At 38.9% G+C, this 7,500-nt stretch overlaps 1 pseudogene; it reads right to left on the bottom strand.

The window, feature by feature from the left end:
• Nucleotides 1–3,468: 3,468 nt before the first annotated feature.
• Nucleotides 3,469–4,092, bottom strand: LOC102812155 (annotated as a pseudogene).
• Between the last annotated feature and the right edge of the window lie 3,408 nt (nucleotides 4,093–7,500).

Here is a 7,500-nt window from a genome sequence, read left to right as displayed (position 1 = left end):
CTAGCTGCCTTGTGGTCCTGACACTGAAAGTAGCTCCGTCAAGGGCCTCCATAAACTACTTCTAGATTGAAAACCCTGAACATAAGATATCACCTAGATCTTTTCTATAGCACCATCTTCCTGTTCTTCTTTTCTCTTTTTAGTTACTATATTCTTTTCTTTTTCTGGACCCTATATGATTCTAATTCCTTTTATCTCCTTTATTATTTTCTCTTTTCATTGTTGGTTGTTTGTGTGTTCATTCTGTTTTGCTTCCAGATGGTGTGTGTTGGGAAAGGAGGATTGCTGCCCTTTCCCACCCAACAGGAGGCAGTGGCTATGCCCAAACAGCCTAGTCACAATCATATACTCTGTAGCTTCACCAACATGGCAAGAGTCAGTACCAGCTCCTGATATACTTGATCAATGATAGACAGAAGCCAGCATCAGCCAAACCCATCCAAAATTGAGGTGCAAAAACACGAAATGGAAAATAGTGCACATACTTTAATTCTCTAACTACACCCACAAAAGACAGTTGGAGAGCCTAAGGACACATTAACATATAATCCACAATTAAATATAAATATGAAAACATCACAATATTCCAAAGAAAACAGACAATTTTAGTTTACACAGAAAAACAAGAGGGAATGGTGCAAATGAAAAAAAAAAAAAAAAGATAAAAAAAAATTCTGAGGAAGAAAACATAATGGAAATAAGCAAAAAAGAATTCAAAGAATTATATTTCAGTACCTACAAAGAATTGACAGAAAGATCGAGGAACACAAAGAGAACACACACACACACACACACAAAACTTTAGAAGAACTCAGGAAGATACTACAAGAACAAACAGACAAAATATAAATGCAAATTTTGAAACAATACGAAATTAGAAATTGAGAAGATCAATACTAAGATTTCAGAAATGTATGGAAAATACATTGAAAGGGCAAAGAAGTAAATTTGGAGCAATGACAGCCCAAATTAGTGAGTTTGAAAATAAGACTCTCAATAATGGAATGCCAGAAGAACAATCCCCCCAAAAAATGAAAGAAAGAAAAAAAAAAAATTGAAAAAATCCTAAGCCCTTTAGAAGAGGAATAGCTATGGGTGATCAGAATTCCAGAACAGGAAGAGACAATAAAAGGCACAGAGAAAATTATCAAAGAGTTGTGGGAAGAAAACTTCCCTAACATCATGAAAGATGAGACGATAAACATAAAAGAAGCTAAACAAACCCAAGTAGGATAGATCCCAAAAGAAAATAACCAAGACATAGCATAATCAACCTTTCCAAAAACCAAAGACAAGGAAAAAATCCTGAGAGCAGCTTGGGAAAAACAAAAACTTACCAACAAAGGAGAACCAATAAGACAAAGCTCTGATTTCTCAACAGAAACCATGCAGGCAGGAAGGCAATGCATTGGTATAAACAAAACTCTGAAAGAAAGAAGAAGAAGAAAAAAAAAAAACTGCCAACCAAGAATCATATTGTTGTTGTTGTTATGTGCCGTGGAGTCGGTTCCGACTCATAGCGACCCTGTACAGGGTTTCCGAGGCTGCAAATCTTTACGGGAGCAGAAAGCCTCATCTTTCTCCCGCGGACCAGCTGGTAGTTTCGAACTGCTGACCTTGCGGTTCACAGCCCAATTCGTAACCACACGCTACCAGAGTCCCTCAAATATTATAGTGAAATTAGGACATTTCCAGATAAATAAAAATTAATAGAATTTGAAATAACAAGTATAACTTTACAAAATATTCTAAAGAATGTTCTTCGGCCTGAGAACCAACAACAGAAGACAAAAACCTGATATTAACATACATGACAAAACCACCCAGAACTCAATGCAGATATACAAGTATTTAAAGTAAAACAAACCAGCAAGACTGAATATAGAGAACCAGAGATATCAATTTATAATGCAGTTAACTACAAAGCAAAAGAGGAAATAATGTAGATACAGAAATTTCAAATGGCAAGAAAGTCAAGTATACTTCAAGATAAAACACAATGTTAATGGTGAAAAATAATAAATTGCAGGGTAACCTCAAAAAAGTGAATGCACTTTCACATAAAAAATAAAAAAAGAGGAAAATAAGAAAGACTAAGTAGACAATAACAACATAAAATGGAAAAAAAAAAAAAGCCCACAAACAAAATTAATTCAGTGTAGAAAATTATATGGGACTAAAAAATCTAGCAGCTTCACACATACATACACACAAAACACACAGCAAAATGACAGCAATCAACACACAGCAAAATGACATCAATCAATCCATGCCTATAGATAATCACACCAAATGTAAATGGATTAAATGTACCAGTCAAGAGACAAAGAGTAGCAGAATGATTAAAAACAACAACAGGATCCTTCAATATGCTTTTAATAAGAGACACATCTTATACACAAAGACAGAACTAGACTAATAATCAAAGGATGAAAATAAAATATCTAGCTAATGGCAATACAATTTAACAGGAATGGCTATTTTAATCTCTGATAAAATACACTTTAAGGCAAAAAAAAACATAAAATACAAAGAAGGACATTATAGTATGATTAAGTGGTCAATAGACATAACCATATTTTCCTGGTGTGGTCCTGTGGGTTAATGCACCAGACTGCAAAGGTGTCGGAAACCCTATACAGAGTCGGTATGGGTCGTGACCAACTCAACAGTACTTAACAATAACAACTGAAATAGCCTCAAAATACATAAATTGAACTCTAATAGAACTTAAGAAAGAAATAGACAACTCTACAATAATAGTTGGAGATTTTAAAACATAAATTTTGATGAAGGACACAATAACTAGAAAGAAATTCAATGAACACAAGGAAGAACTAAAAAACACAATCTACTTGACCTCAGACATATACAGAGTGCTTAACCCAACAACAACACAGTATGCATTCTTTTCCAATGCTTATAAAGCCTTCTCCAGAATAGACCATAGGTTAGGCCACAAGGCAAACCTCAATACATTTTATTTTTTATTTTTTCGTGAGAATACTCAGTCCATGACTTTATTCGGGTATTTGTACTGTTCAGCCAGTGAGAGGGAATCAAAGAAAGGCTTGCACAACTGCACAACTAAAGACACATACATGTCGGGAAAAGGTCCTATAAACCGCTTTCTCTCTCTCTCTCTCTTTTTTTTTTTTTTTTTGGTTAAAGGGGGAAAAAAATCTGTATAATCAATATCCCACTCAGGTACAAGTGGGATAGAAAATGACTTGTTTTCAATATAGCCTTTATGTATATGTTCTCATTTCGTACGTACAGTTTATTTGGTAAGACTACCACCCACTGGCAGAATACCTATAAGTAAAAACAAAATTGAAAGGAACAGTATTCACAAAAGAAGAGTCAAGGTGGCAGGCTCCACGGAGCCACATCAGTAGAAGCAGACAGTGTGCAGACGCCTGGAGGTGGTGGGGGTCCGAGGGGTCTGAGGCAGGGTCCACGGCACAGTCAGTAGAAGCAGACAGTGTGCAGGAAGTCTTGGCCACTCTTCTCCTCGAACTCCTGCAGCAGCTCGTCGATATCGTTATCTATGTCCTCTATGAGCTGGATACACTGGCACAGTTCACAGATGAGGAAGGCCCCCAGGGTGGCCTCCTCGTCATTGTCCTGGATGTCTATGTTGATGATATGTACTGGCTGGCAGGTCTCCTGCTCCCGGGAATTCAGATCTTCCACCACTTGGTCGTAGACTCGCTCCTCACAGGTGATAATCAAATCAAATATGTCTTTGCAGTTCTGGAACCTTTCTGGCCTGGGCTTGATTCTCTTATTTCTGTCCAACATATGTAAGATGCCATTCTGTGTGTATAGTTCTTTGTCTTTCCTAAGAAGATCATTGTACATCTGATCATAGGTGGTTTTGAAATCGTAGACATTCGGCTTGTTGGGGGCTGGTCCTGGGAGCTTCACATGGGCCCCTGTCCCGAAGGATCGCACACGGAATCCTCGTTTGCTGAGGATGTTGTGCGCCTCCATGCTTCGGTTCTGGTTACTCAAGCATACTACCGCCACCCGCAGTGGTGAGGACGGTATGGCAGTGGCAGCACCTTCCATGGTGTCCACGACGTCCATCCCCTCTCCGTGACTACCACCTGGTGGCAACACTTCCACACGACCAAAATGGAGGCAGTATGGGCAAACCTTAGCTGCAGAAGGAGCAGCGTCAGGGTGCGGATGTTTACGTACTGGCCCACTATGTTGGGCCGGCGGGTGGAGGGCAAATACCCGCTACACCAGGCAGTCTGCAAAAGCAGTTTCTGGAGTCCGCTGTCTCAGCTTGGGGTCTACGGGGCTGAGGTTCTGCCTCAGAGAGGTTCGTGGCCGTGCTGCCTGTAACGTCACAATGCCACCCCCCAATACATTTTAAAACAAGAAAATACTAAAAAGCATCTTTTCAGATCACAAGCTATAAATTTAGAAATCAACAATAGAAAGATAATGGAAAAAAACAAAAATGAGTACATGGAAATTGAACAACACTCTGCTTAGTAGTTTCTGGGTAATAAATCAAATGAAAAAACTCCCTGAATCAAATGAGAATGAAAACACAACTTACCAAATCCTTTGGGACACAGCAAAAGCAGTGTTCAGGGGACAATTTATAGCAAAGGAGCTCTGGTAGCGTAGTGGTTACGAATCGGGCTGCAAACCTTAAGGTCAGCAGTTCGAAACTACCAGCTGGTCCGCGGGAGAAAGATGAGGCTTTCTGTTCCCATAAAGATTTACAGCCTCGGAAACCCTGTACAGGGTCGCTATGGGTCGGAACCGACTTGAAGGCACTTAACAACAACAACACGCATACATCCAAATAAAAGAAAGAACCAAAATCAGCATTTTAATCAAACATTTCCAACAATTAGAAAAATAGCAGCAAAGTAAACCAACTGCCACCAGAAGGAAAGAAATAATAAAAGTTAGAGCAGAAATAAATGAAATAGAAAAACAACAGAAAGTATTAACAAGACAAGAAGTTGGTTCTTTAAAAGGATTAGAAAAATTCAAGAAACCACTGGTGAATCTAACAAATGAGAAGATACAAATTACATAAATAAGAAATGATATGTATGATATCACAACAGAAGCAACGGAAATAAAAAGGATAATAACAATACTACAAAAAATTGTACTCCAACAAATTTGAAAACCTGGAAGAAATGGACAAATGTCTAGAAACACACAGCCTACCTACTAATATAACACAGGGTGAAGTAGAAAACTGGAAAAGCCTTCTAACAAAAGAAGAAATTGATCAAGTCATTAAAACACTCCCAACTAAAAAATAAATAAATAAAAATCAGACTTCCGGTTTTGGGGCAGGGAAAGCAGAGACAGACAGTGAAAACTCTTCAGCCAAAATCCCCCCCTCCAAAAAAAAAAATGCAGAGAAAGAGTGGTCTGCAGAAAAACTGTGGAGCTTTGGATCTTGTTTAAGATTCAGGGCTCCAGTTTCCTGCACCCTTTGAGAAGAAATCTGCCTGTGGAAGCAAAATATAGTGATTTCTGAATTGATCTAGTCACAGCGACCAGCAGCCAGAAGGCCTCAGGCTGGAGAGTGAAGCCAGAGCCAAGCTGAGACAGCCACCCAGCGCTAGAAGCCGCAGAAGGGAGAGGTGTGACCAATTGTTCACCTTTCACTTTTCATTTTTCACATAGCTCTCCTCTTTACCCTCATTATGCCCTCACTGCACAACCCAGACACCTTCAGGTGGGCAGAAGCACACCCCCAAAAGGGTCCAGCATTGCACCCACAGTTTTCCAATGAAACAGAGAGGAAACCTGCAGGCTACTTCTTATACGACGTTTTGACCCTGGGAACCAGCCCAAAGTCTACGTAAGTGGAACCCTTTGCACAGAAAAGGCCGGTTGACAGTGTCAATCACAATTTTAATTTTATTTTTGATTGGTGGTTTCTGTCTTTACTTTTATATTGTTTCGGTCTTTGGTCCTTTTGACCTCACTCTTCTCCCAGGGATTGGAGATTTCTCCCCCTACCTTACCCAAGAAGAGACAGCAACTGTGCCCATAAAGCCAAGTTACAAGCATACCCACTTGACCTCATAGACGTGTACAGAACATTCAACCCAACATCAGCACAATATACATTCTTTTCCAGTGCACATGGAACATTCTCCAGAATTGACCATGTGTTAGGTCACAACGCAAGCCTCTACAAATTTACAAACATCAAAATACTACACAGCATCTTTTCAGACCACAATGCCATAAAATTAGAAATCAACAATAAAAAGACCAAGGAAATAAAGTTCAACACATGGAGACTAAATAACACTTTGTTGAAGAGTGACTGGATAATACAAGAAATTAAACATGATTTCAGAAACTTCCTAGACACAAACAAGAATGAAAACACAATATACCAAAATCTTTGGGACGACTTAAGTTGTGAAAATGTCAATACTGCCCAAAGCAATTTACACATATAATGCAATCCTAATCCAGATTCCAATGACATTCTTCAAAGAGATGGAAAAAACTGTTACAAACTTTAGATGGAAAGGAAAGAGACTGAAGATACACAGAGCACTGCTTAAGAAGAAGAACAGGGTGGGAAGCCTCTTGCTTCCTGATTTCAAAATATACTACTCAGCTACAGTGGTCAAAACAGCCTGGTACTGGTATAATGAAAGATACATTGATTAATGGAACAGAATTGAGAATCCAGAAATTAACCCATCCACATACAGTCAACTGATTTTCGGCAAAGTACCTAAGTATATTGCATAGGGAAGATATGGTCTCATCAACAGATAGATGGTGTTGGCAGAATTGGAAAGCAATATGCAAAAGACTTACCTCACACCTTATACAAAAACCAACTCAGCATGGATTAAAGACCTAAATGTGAATTCCAGAATTATAAAGGTCATCAATGAAAAAATAGGTGGAAATGTGAGAGCACTAACACAGGGAATACACAGACTACCAAACATTTTGAAACTCACACAAGCAAAAATAGACAAAATAGATCAATGGGACATACTAAAAATTAAAAACTTATGTGTATCAAAAGACTTCATCAAAAGAGTAAAAAAGGAGCCCACAGAATGGGAAAAAATCTTTTGCAACGACACATCAGACAAGGCATTAATTTAATTTCCAAAATATATAGGAACCTACAATGCCTCTACAAGAAAAGGACAAATAACACAATTAAAAAATGGGCACAGGACATGAATAAGCACTTCACCAAGGAGGAGATCTGGGCAGTCAACACACATATGAAGTAATTTTCACTATCACTAGCCATTGTTGTTGTTGTTATTAAGTGTCAACGAGTCGGTACCAACCCATAGCAACCTTATGCACAGCAGAAAAAAACACTGCCTGATCCTGGGCCAATCTCACTATTTTTGCCACGCTTGAGTCCATCGATGCAGCCACTTGGCCAATCCATCTCATTGGGGGTCTTCCTCTTTTTCTCTGACCCTCCACCTTACCAAACATGACATCCTTCTCCAG

This window comes from Chrysochloris asiatica, unplaced genomic scaffold (genome assembly GCF_000296735.1).
Source record: "Chrysochloris asiatica unplaced genomic scaffold, ChrAsi1.0 scaffold00062, whole genome shotgun sequence".
NCBI lineage: Eukaryota > Metazoa > Chordata > Mammalia > Afrosoricida > Chrysochloridae > Chrysochloris > Chrysochloris asiatica.
This window is presented reverse-complemented; position numbering and strand designations above follow the sequence as displayed.